The 13,267-nt window shown below is 39.5% G+C and overlaps 2 protein-coding genes across 2 annotated transcripts in view; one reads left to right on the top strand and one right to left on the bottom strand.

Annotated features, from left to right (window-relative positions):
• Positions 1-5,110, bottom strand: part of cskl (c-src tyrosine kinase-like) — a 28,935-nt gene extending 23,825 nt beyond the window's left edge. Inside the window, exon 1 of the mRNA XM_083552449.1 lies at positions 4,859-5,110. The gene's annotated coding sequence lies outside the window, so the exon portion shown is untranslated. The remainder of the gene's footprint in view (positions 1-4,858) is intronic.
• LOC310732045 (uncharacterized protein) overlaps positions 1-13,267 on the top strand; it is a 195,052-nt gene that overhangs the window by 35,990 nt on the left and 145,795 nt on the right. The window lies entirely within an intron of this gene.

Here is a 13,267-nt window from a genome sequence, read left to right as displayed (position 1 = left end):
ATACACCCACACACACATACACCCACACACACACACACACACACACACACACACACACCCCCACCCACACACCCACACACCCACGTTTCATTTCTTCCCATTATTAGTGGCAGTTATGATTTTTTTAATGATTCTTCCTCCTTAACTGAGTGAACATCTGTCAGCTGTCACACACAAAGCAGCTGGATTAGTGGTCATGGGCTCCTCTGAGCTTCTTTATTGCCTTCATCGCTCATTTACACGTCATGCTCCTTTCACACCGCACGCTGAGTCGATGTTTAATCGGTGGGTATGGAGGGGTAATAAGCTGATCTGCGTGACAGCCCCGATACACCACAATCAGAGCGGCGGCACGTGCAGGTGGACGCACTTCCCACAACATATTTCACACATTATATGTTGAATCCAACCAAGAACAGTTCCATTTACAGCATTTGATAGACAGCCTAATCCAGAGCGACATACATTTACCTCATAGCAGTTGAGGATTATGGGCCTTGCTCAACCGCCTGTGACACTTTGATGATGCTGGAATTACAATCACAACCTTTCGATCAAGTCCAATCACTTCCTGTTTGAGGAGTCCTAATCCATCATCTTTCAGTCATGCGAGGAATTTCCTCAGCACGTAATAGACGCTTATAATCAGGTCACATACACAATGTGCCAAAAACATACACAACAATGCCAGGGGTATCAAAATAAATAAATAAATGAATAATAAAAAAAATAAATAAATAAATAATTGTGGCTATTCGCTATGTACTGGAAACACGAATTGTAGTGCGTTGGAAAATGTTTGTTTTGCGCATGAGCAAAATCGCTGCCACTTCCTGTCTTCGCCGATGTTTTTACGACCGTCTAGAGATACGGATTCTTTAGCGTTTGCTTCAAGAATTTCTCTTAAAATAAAGAAATCCTGACAATTCCGCATATCGAGCGAGCGTATGAATTAAGGATGGAACAAATGAAGACATTTGTTGAAGTGTGCTGAAATAAGTAGGACAGTTCAGTAGATCATATCTTCAGAAAATAAAAAGAAAACCACACTTACAGACACATCTGTATTACCCAAATAGGGTCTAAAAAACGACTTTTTTAAATTAATTTTTTATTTAATCGAATAAATTTGTGCCAATTTAATCAATTACTTAATTTAATCAATATAATAAAATGTATTTGCTTTATTATATATATATTTTTTAAGATATTAAAAGAAAATTACTTCATTTTATTTCATTATTATTATAAAATAAATAATATTACATAAATATATTTATAAATAATTATAAAAAAATATATTTATAAATACATTTTATTTCAATATAATAAAATGGTGCATTAAATTAGTTTGATTTATTCTATTTTTTTTTTATTTAATTTTATATATTATTTATCCAAGCAGGCACCGAAAGCAGGAATTGGTTTAAAAAAAAAATTAACTGTTGATGTTCACAAATGTTAATAATAAAAAACTGCAATAATAAAAATAATAATAATAAAAAAAAAAAACGACAAATAATTTTATGTTCTGCATCCCTCCCCCCAACCGTACAGAGATTGAACCGACCCGTGACTTCAAAACCGAGGTACTGTTACACCCCTAGTTTTCGGTCAAGGGACTCACCAACCAGGACATTTTAAGCAGTCACACACCCTACTGAAGAGAACATCATCAAACGTGAGGAAAATAAAAACCGAGAGCAAGGTGGCGTAACGGAGGTCGAGGGAGAGCCGTCGATGTCTCCGTGTCTCAGTGCTCGCTGAAGTGAACTGATCTGAGGCTAAACAGGGAAATTTCTGCGTGTACACGATCCACAGCATCTTGCGTTCCATTTTATTTAAGAACAAAGTGCTCGATAAATTCAAAGCCTTCACTAATCACAATGTGCACACAAAATATAATCATTACATGTTACAGTACATGTTCCTAAAACTGCCTGAGAGCACATTGAGTTGTTTCATGCTTCGTTTCCGTATATAACCTCAACCTCAGCAAAAAATATATATAGCATGGTAGCATCCCAGGAATCGAAAAAAAAAAAAGAAGCTGAGGTTTCCTGTGTGTGTCTCAAGAGCCTGACATCTGAGGAGGAGAGATATCCGTGATATCCTGAGCACAGACCCTGAGCCCACCCTTCATCAAATCAATACACGGCCACACAGAGGACACACACGCTAAATAAACCCGAAAGGCTTCTTCTCCAAGAAAGGAACACCCCAGAGCCGACTCCATTATGTGAGGAGAGCTTTTTTTCTTCATTTGTAATCTATGGAACGCAGGCACGGCATTTTTTTTTAGCACACCGAATGACATCGATTCTGACAGGAAGCTTGTGCCGTATTTAACATAAATGAAGGACGTTAAAGGACGCAGGCGCCGACAGAGAAACTGTGACCTCGTGCACGAGCGTAACCTTTATCTCATACAATAACTCAGAGAGAGCGGAGATAAAGGAATAAATTTTAGCCAACAAAATGACATCAACACTATGATGTCACACCGGGCGCTTTTATCCCCTCCCTCGACTCTCAAACATGTTTACATATAAATCTACAGGAAGTGGGTAATGTTTTTTTTTCTCTATCAGAGATTTTATAATCTAAGCAATTAGTGAGGGTCAAACGAACACAAGTATTGGGACATCTGACCTTTCCAGTCAGATGTGGTTCTTTCCCAAACTGTTACAACATATATGGAGTCTTTGAATTCTTAGTATCATGAAATTTTCCTCCATGTAGATATGGTTGACATGGGTTGGAGTGGAAGATCTTGAGTGGTCTGCTGTAGAGCTTTAGTTTTACGTGTAGAGGAGAGGTAACAGAACCGATCACCTCCAGGATTTTGTGTTTTATCCCATGCAAATGTGCCACCGTGCACTGGGCTGTGGAGCAGCTGCTACTGAGAACGTTTGAGGAGAATGCCAATGGATGAGACACTGCACTAATAGTGTTTTACCCTTTAAACGTCACTATACAAAATCTACACGCTGTAAAATAACAAATCCTGTTTGAGCTGTAAAAGGAAATGAAAAACCTAAATCGCTATGATTAGCCTCAGCGTCAAGGGACTTCTCTTTAAAATCTCTTCTTCAGCCATACGCCAGTTTACCCTGAATATAAATCCAAAGCCATTTCAGCACTGCGATCTGACAGGTGGAAAACGAGTCTAAAGATCACAGTGACTGGAGAAGTAACGTGCCGCTGTCTCTTTAAGTGGGTGGGGAAATGTAATGTAATGTCAATGGTGTAAAAAACAAAAACTGTGAACCCAATTTCTTTAATATTGAAGTCGTTCAGTTGGTGAGTCGAGAGCGAGGGATGTAAGGTGGAGAACATGTGAGTGTGGCGTAAGGCCCTGAGTGGCTGCAACGCCACGTATGGATCAGTCACATGTTTTAGTCTCACTTATAGTAAATCTCTCAGGGTCCAGAGTGACAAAAACTCAGATTACTCTGGTTTCAGTCCTCACTTCGTTTCACTTCACAGCGTCTTCTCTAAACAAACACTGCACCTCCTGCAGCATCTCCAAATCTATCAGTCTGTCAGTCAGTCTGTCAATCTGTCGGCCTGATTTTTATGACCTGTCTGTCTGTCTGTCTGTTAGCCTGTTGATCAGCCCATCGGCCTGACGGCCCCTCTGTCCGTCTGCCGGTCAACTTGTCTGCCTGACGGCCCCTCTGTCCGTCTGCCGGTCAACTTGTCTGCCTGACGGCCCCTCTGTCCGTCTGCCGGTCAACTTGTCTGCCTGACGGCCCGTCTGTCTGAGTGACGGTCAACTTGTCTGCCTGACGGCCCGTATGTCTGCCTGGAGGTCCGTCTGTCTGAGTGACGGTCCACTTGTCTCCCTGAAGGTCCGTCTATCTGCCTGGAGGTCCGTCCGTCTGCCTGCCTGCCGGCCTAACGGTCTGTCTGCTTGTTTTTTTGGCCTGTCTGTTTGTCTATTGTTTTTTTGTTTTTTTTTTGGGTATTGTGTTGCACAGAAAGGACACAAAGCTACACAGGCTGCTCTTTCTGATTCAGAGAGGGAGGAAGAGAGTGGGGGTGAAGAGAGAGCACAAGAGAGGGAGAGAGATCATTTTGAATCCGTTACCATCAAACAAATTTCCTGATGCGACAAAGGATAAAAATGTGCAAGAAAGGCAGGGACACGAGATCATCACAAATGCATCTAACACTACAATACTGCCTCACACACACACACACACACACACACACACACACACACACACACACACACACAGCTTATGATCAGGAGGATGAACAGTGGTTCTGGAGCTGGATGGGATCTGCTCCTCCACGCAGCCACACCTCAGCTGTCACACGGCCCTGGTGCGAGTCAGCTCTTAGTCCCATCACTTTCCTCTCTGGCTCCTGTTTTATCTACCGCTCAAATGCAAAGCAGATCTGAAACACTGCCATGTCTCTTACAAGCACCAATACAATACTCACAATATTTCATACACACACTCTCATACACACCTGCACGCATATAGGGACGTTTTGCACATTAGTTATTACACAGACAGAATGTGCATGTGAGTGTAGATGTTTTTATTTACATGCACAGAGAGATTTCAGTAAATATAAATATACATATCTACTGTCAAATCCATATCAGAGGTTAGCTTGTAGCAGGCTGCTAAAATGAGACCAGATTGAGTTTCCTGCTTCATGTGGCTAATTAAACGGGGTTTTAAAATATAAAAGATTTAGTATATATGATGATTATGTGTAAAAAAAAAAAAACAGTCACGGCGAGTATAAAGGTGCACAATCACGGTTTGTAGAGGCTGCAGAAGCCACAGCGCCCTGTCACGGCAGCCAGAGCTAATTACCGCTAATCACAACAACTCACCGCGCTGGGGCTCCGGCTCCGGGCTCCGTCCTCCGCCTCTCCACGCGCGCCTACAGAGCTCACCGACTTGTCCCGGCTTTTACAGCGTCTAACTCGCTTTATCATCCGGCTAAAACGGAACAAACGCGAAGCCTGAGAAATGAAAAGACCGATAAGCGGAACCTCCGCACTCTGCCACAGCCAGGCCTGCACAAGAGGAAATGGGCTCCGTTTAGTGCGCATGCGCACACGCTCGACGAGGCCGAGCGCTCCTTTTGCCGCTCAAGGCGCATGCGCAAACTCAAAACCACCACACCACCAACCACCCAAAAAAATTTTTTTTTATTTTATTCAATCACATACAATTGATCTGATTAGTCGAAAATAAATAAATAAATAAATAAACAGCAAATTCAATTATTTATTTATTTATTTTTATTGCTTGTGTGTTTATTTATTTCAAAATTATTGCGCACCGCGTATTAATTGATTGACGCGCGCCCCCGTGTGGCCAGAATGGTTAATTACGCTTCACACTTCTTCTTCTTCTTTCGGCTGCTCCCATTAGGGTCGCCACAGCGGATCATCCGTCTCCATACCACCCTGTCCTCTATATCTGCCTCTTTCACACCAACTACCTGCATGTCTTCCCTCACCACATCCATGAACCTCCTCCTTGGCCTTCCTCTTTTCCTCCTACCTGGTGGCTCCATCTTCAGCATTTTTCTACCAATATAATTCATGTCCCTTCTCTGCACATGTCCAAACCATCTCAATCTCGCCTCCCTCACCTTGTCACCAAAACATCCTACATGTGCTGTCCCTCTAATAAACTCATTTCTAATCTTGTCCATCCTCGTCACTCCCAACGAAAACCTTAACATCTTCAGCTCTGCTACCTCCAGCTCCACTTCCTGTCTTTTACTCAATGCCACTGTCTCTAATCCATACAACATCGCAGGTCTCACCACAGTCCTATAAACTTTCCCTTTCATTCTTGCAGATACCCTACTATCACAAATCACTCCTGTCACTCTTCTCCACCCACTCCACCCTGCCTGCACACTTTTCTTTACTTCTCTAACACACTCTCCATTACTTTGCACTGTTGACCCCAGGTACCTGAACTCCTCCACCTTCTCCACCTCTTCTCCCTGCAACCGCATCACTCCACTGCCCTCCCTCTCATTCACACACATGTACTCTGTCTTACTCCTACTGACTTTCATTCCCCTTCTCTCAAGCGCATATCTCCACCTCTCCAGGCTCTTCTCAACCTGCTCTCTACTCTCACCACAAATCACAATATCATCTGCAAACATCATAGTCCAGGGAGACTCCTGTCTGACCTCGTCCGTCAACCTGTCCATCACCACTGCAAACAGGAAAGGGCTCAGGGCCGATCCTTGATGCAGTCCAACCTTCACCCTGAACCAGTCTGTCGTACCTACTGCACACTTCACTGCCGTCACACTGTCCTCATACATGTCCTGCACCACCCTCACATACTTCTCTAACACACCTGACTTCCTCATACAATACCACAACTCCTCTCTCGGCACCCTGTTGTACGCTTTCTCTAAATCCACAAATACACAATGCAGCTCCTTCTGTCCTTCTCTATACTTCTCCATCAACATCCTCAAAGCAAATAAGGCATCTGTTGTGCTCTTCCTCGGCATGAAACCATACTGTTGCTCACAGATGGTCACCTCTTCTCTCAGCCTGGCTTCCACTACTCTTTCCCATAACTTCATGGTGTGACTGATCAACTTAATTCCCCTGTAGTTACTGCAGGTCTGCACATCTCCCTTATGCTTAAAGATCGGTACCAGCACACTCCTTCTCCATTCCTCAGGCATCCTCTCCCCTTCCAGAATCCTGTTAAACAATCTGGTTAAAAACTCCACTGCCATCTCTCCTAAACATCTCCACGCTTCTACAGATATGTCATCTGGTCCAACCGACTTTCCATTCTTCATCCTCTTAATCGCTGCTCTCACTTCCTCCTTACTAATCCTATCTACATCCTGCTTCACCAACTCCACATCCTCCAACCTTCTCTCTCTCTGATTTTCCTCATTCATCAGCTGCTCAAAATACTCCCTCCATCTTCTCAACACACTCTCCTCACTAGTCAACACATTTCCCTCTCCATCCTTTATTGCTCTAACTTGCAGTACATCCTTCCCAGCTCGGTCCCTCTGCCTGGCCAATCGGTATAAATCCTTTTCTCCTTCCTTAGTGTCCAACCTCTTATACAGCTCCTCATGTGCCTTTTCCTTGGCTTTCGCCACATCCCTTTTTTACCTGCTGCCGCATCTCCTTGTACCCCTGCCTACTTTTCTCATCACTCAGTCGATCCCACTTCTGTTTTGCCAACCTCTTTCTCCTAATGCTCTCCTGCACTTCCTCATTCCACCACCACGTCTCCTTGTCTTGCTTTCTATTTCCAGATGTCACACCAAGTACTTTTCTAGCTGCCTCCCTCATCACTCCTGCAGTAGTTGCCCAATCATCCGGCACCTCTTCACCACCACCAAGCCCCTGTCTGACCTCTTCCCTGAACCTCACACTACACTCTTCCTCCTTCAGTTTCCACCATCTTATTCTTCTTTCAAACCTTACTTTCCTCCTCTTCTTCTTCGCCTCCAAAACCATCCTACAGACCACCATCCGATGCTGTCTAGCTACACTGTCCCCCGTCAACACCTTACAGTCTCCAATCTCCTTCAGGTTGCATCTCCTACACAGAACATAATCCACCTGTGTGCACCTTCCTCCGCTCTTATACGTCACCCTATGATCCTCCTTCTTCTTAAAATACGTGTTCACCACTGCCATTTCCATCCTTTTAGCAAAATCTACCACCATCTGCCCTTCCACATTCCTCTCCTTAAAACCATACCTACCCATCACCTCCTCATCACCTCTGTTCCCTTCACCTACATGCCCATTAAAGTCTGCCCCAATCACCAATCGTTCTTTCCTAGGTACACCATCTACCACTTCATCTAATTCACTCCAGAATCTTTCCTTCTCCTCCATCTCACAGCCAACTTGTGGAGCATAGGCACTGATGACATTTATCATCATCCCTTCAACTTCCACCTTCACGATCATCACCCTATCAGAAACTCTCTTCACCTCCACTACACTCTTACTGTACTCTTCCTTCAGAATCACCCCTACACCATTTCTCTTTCCATCCACACCATGATAAAACAGTTTAAACCCACCTCCAATGTTCCTGGCCTTACTCCCTTTCCACTTGGTCTCCTGAACACACAGCATATCTACCTTTCTTCTCTCCATCATATCAGCTACCTCTCTCCCTTTACCAGTCATAGTACCAACATTTAAAGTACCAACCCGAACCTCTACTCTCCTACACTGCTCCTTTCCCTGCTGTCTCTGTAGATGTCTTCCTCCTCTCCTTCTCCTCCTTCGGCCAACAGTAGCCCAATTTCCACCGGTACCCTGTCGGCTAACGATACCTGTGGCGGTCGTTGTTAACCCGGGCCTCGACCGATCCGGTATGAAATTCTCATTTGTGATCTGCATATTTGATTTGGCACATGTTTTACGCTGGATGCCCTTCCTAACGCAACCCTCCCCATTTACCCGGGCTTGGGACCGGCACTAAGAGTGCACTGGCTTGTGCCCCCCTAATGGCTGGGTTAATTACGCTTCACACTAATGCCTGTAAAAAAAAAATGTATATAAAATTTTATAATTAATATTTCTCCTTTTTTTTAATCTCACATTATACATACTCGTAACCCAGCCATTAGGGGGGCACAAGCCAGTGTACTCTTAGTGCCGGTCCCAAGCCCGGGTAAATGGGGAGGGTTGCGTTAGGAAGGGCATCCAGCGTAAAACGTGCCAAATCAAATATGCGGATCACAAATATGCGGATCACATTATACATACTCGTACTATTTGTATTGTCACTGTTGATAATGTGCATATTTGTGTTTGTTTATTTGTTTTTTCCTGAGCTCAGCTGACACGCTCCATACACCAGCCTGTGCTATGAAAGTTGGTTGTAAATGTGGCTGATCTATAAATGTGACTCACTTTTACCAGCAGGGGGCGGAAGAGGACCACTGGAACAAAGAAGAACTCAGTGAGGTGCAGAATTCGTTTAGGCAGAGACGTCAAATTAAGTGTACAGAGTGTGTACTTAATACTGAGTGTGTACTTAATACTGTGTGTGTACTTAATACTGTGTGTGTACTTAATATTACTGAGTGTGTACTTAATATTACTGAGTGTGTACTTAATACTGAGTGTGTACTTAATACTGTGTGTGTACTTAATACTGTGTGTGTACTTAATATTACTGAGTGTGTACTTAATATTACTGAGTGTGTACTTAATACTGAGTGTGTATTAATACTGAGTGTGTATTAATACTGTGTGTGTATTAATACTGTGTGTGCACTTATTATTTCTGATGTGTGTACTTAATACTGAGTGTGTATTAATACTGAGTGTGTACTTAATACTGTGTGTGTATTAATACTGTGTGTGCACTTATTATTTCTGATGTGTGTACTTAATACTGAGTGTGTATTAATACTGAGTGTTTACTTAATACTGTGTGTGTATTAATACTGTGTGTGTATTAATACTGAGTGTGTACTTATTATTACTGATGTGTGTACTTAATACTGAGTGTGTATTTAATATTGAGTGTGTACTTAATACAGAGTGTGTACTTAATACTAAGTGTGTACTTATTATTACTGAGTGTGTACTTACTATTACTGAATGTGTCCTTATTATTACTAAATGTGTACTTATTATTACTGAGTGTGTACTTATTATTACTGAGTGTGTCCTTATTATTACTGAGTGTGTACTTATTATTACTGAGTGTGTACTTAATACTGAGTGTGTACTTATTACTGAGTGTGTCCTTATTATTACTGAGTGTGTACTTATTATTACTGAGTGTGTACTTAATACTGAGTGTGTACTTAATACTGAGTGTGTACTTATTACTGAGTGTGTCCTTATTATTACTGAGTGTGTACTTATTATTACTGAGTGTGTACTTAATACTGAGTGTGTACTTATTATTACTGAATGTGTACTTAATACTGATGTGTACTTATTATTACTGAGTGTGTACTTATTATTACTGAATGTGTACTTAATACTGATGTGTACTTATTATTACTGAGTGTGTACTTATTATTACTGAGTGTGTACTTATTATTACTGAATGTGTACTTAATACTGAGTGTGTACTTATTACTGAGTGTGTACTTAATACTGATTTGTACTTATTATTATTGAGTGTGTATTTAATATTGAGTGTGTACTTAATACAGAGTGTGTACTTAATACTGAGTGTGTACTTATTATTACTGAATGTGTACTAAATACTGATGTGTACTTATTATTACTGAGTGTGTACTTATTATTACTGAATGTGTACTTAATACTGATGTGTACTTATTATTACTGAGTGTGTCCTAATTATTACTGAGTGTGTACTTATTATTACTGAGTGTGTCCTTATTATTACTGAGTGTGTACTTATTATTACTGAGTGTGTACTTATTATTACTAAATGTGTACTTATTATTACTGAGTGTGTCCTTATTATTACTGAGTGTGTACTTATTATTACTGAGTGTGTACTTAATACTGAGTGTGTACTTAATACTGAGTGTGTACTTAATACTGATTTGTACTTATTATTATTGAGTGTGTATTTAATATTGAGTGTGTACTTAATACAGAGTGTGTACTTATTACTGAGTGTGTCCTTATTATTACTGAGTGTGTACTTATTATTACTGAGTGTGTACTTAATACTGAGTGTGTACTTATTATTACTGAGTGTGTACTTATTATTACTGAGTGTGTACTTATTACTGAGTGTGTACTTATTATTACTGAATGTGTACTTATTATTACTGAGTGTGTACTTATTACTGAGTGTGTACTTATTATTACTGAATGTGTACTTAATACTGATGTGTACTTATTATTACTGAGTGTGTACTTATTATTACTGAGTGTGTACTTAATACTGAGTGTGTACTTATTATTACTGAGTGTGTACTTATTATTACTGAGTGTGTACTTAATACTGAGTGTGTACTTATTATTACTGAGTGTGTACTTATTATTACTGAGTGTGTACTTAATACTGAGTGTGTACTTATTATTACTGAGTGTGTACTTATTATTACTGAGTGTGTACTTAATACTGAGTGTGTACTTATTATTACTGAGTGTGTACTTATTATTACTGAGTGTGTACTTAATACTGAGTGTGTACTTATTATTACTGAGTGTGTACTTATTATTACTGAGTGTGTACTTAATACTGAGTGTGTACTTATTATTACTGAGTGTGTACTTATTATTACTGAGTGTGTACTTAATACTGAGTGTGTACTTATTATTACTGAGTGTGTACTTATTATTACTGAGTGTGTACTTAATACTGATGTGTACTTATTATTACTGAGTGTGTACTTATTATTACTGAGTGTGTACTTAATACTGAGTGTGTACTTATTATTACTGAGTGTGTACTTAATACTGAGTGTGTACTTATTATTACTGAGTGTGTACTTAATACTGAGTGTGTACTTATTATTACTGAGTGTGTACTTATTATTACTGAGTGTGTACTTAATACTGAGTGTGTACTTATTATTACTGAGTGTGTACTTATTATTACTGAGTGTGTACTTAATACTGAGTGTGTACTTATTATTACTGAGTGTGTACTTATTATTACTGAGTGTGTACTTAATACTGAGTGTGTACTTATTATTACTGAGTGTGTACTTATTATTACTGAGTGTGTACTTAATACTGAGTGTGTACTTATTATTACTGAGTGTGTACTTATTATTACTGAGTGTGTACTTAATACTGAGTGTGTACTTATTATTACTGAATGTGTACTTAATACTGATGTGTACTTATTATTACTGAGTGTGTACTTAATACTGAGTGTGTACTTATTATTACTGAATGTGTACTTAATACTGATGTGTACTTATTATTACTGAGTGTGTACTTATTATTACTGAATGTGTACTTAATACTGAGTGTGTACTTATTACTGAGTGTGTACTTAATACTGATTTGTACTTATTATTATTGAGTGTGTATTTAATATTGAGTGTGTACTTATTATTACTGAGTGTGTACTTAATACAGAGTGTGTACTTAATACTGAGTGTGTACTTATTATTACTGAGTGTGTACTTACTATTACTGAATGTGTACTTAATACTGAGTGTGTACTTATTATTACTGAGTGTGTACTTAATACTGATGTGTACTTATTACTGAGTGTGTCCTTATTATTACTGAGTGTGTACTTATTATTACTGAGTGTGTACTTAATACTAAATGTGTACTTATTATTACTGAATGTGTACTTAATACTGATGTGTACTTATTACTGAGTGTGTACTTATTATTACTGAGTGTGTACTTATTATTACTGAGTGTGTCCTTATTATTACTGAGTGTGTACTTATTATTACTGAGTGTGTACTTAATACTAAATGTGTACTTATTATTACTGAGTGTGTACTTAATACTGAGTGTGTACTTATTACTGAGTGTGTACTTAATACTGATTTGTACCTATTATTATTGAGTGTGTATTTAATATTGAGTGTGTACTTAATACAGAGTGTGTACTTAATACAGAGTGTGTACTTAATACTGAGTGTGTACTTACTATTACTGAATGTGTACTTAATACTGATGTGTACTTAATACTGAATGTGTACTTAATACTGAGTGTGTACTTATTACTGAGTGTGTACTTACTATTACTGAATGTGTACTTAATACTGAGTGTGTACTTATTATTACTGAGTGTGTACTTATTACTGAATGTGTACTTAATACTGAGTGTGTACTTATTATTACTGAGTGTGTACTTATTACTGAGTGTGTACTTAATACAGAGTGTGTACTTATTATTACTGAGTGTGTAGTTATTATTACTGAGTGTGTATTTAATACTAAATGTGTACTTAATACTGAGTGTGTATTTATTACTGAGTGTGTATTTTTTACTGAGTGTCTACTTAATACTGTGTGTGTACTTATTATTAAGTACTGTGTGTGTAATTAATTCTGAGTGTACACACACACACACACACACACACACACACACACACACACACACACACACACACACACACACACACACACACACACACACACACACACAATCACAACAGTTTCATGTACACATGAGCAAATGCACGTACAGAGAGAGAGAGAGAGAGAGAGAGAGAGAGAGAGAGAGAGAGAGAGGGAGGTAGAAACAGAGAAAAGAATCCATTCATTCAAAAAAACTGTACCCCATCTACACTGTGTTTTGTTTGTTAAAATAAAAAAGGTATAATGATAAAATACAGTAATATTAAG

Source organism: Silurus aristotelis (assembly GCF_946808225.1).
Source record: "Silurus aristotelis genome assembly, chromosome: 10".
Taxonomy (NCBI): domain Eukaryota; kingdom Metazoa; phylum Chordata; class Actinopteri; order Siluriformes; family Siluridae; genus Silurus; species Silurus aristotelis.
This window is presented reverse-complemented; position numbering and strand designations above follow the sequence as displayed.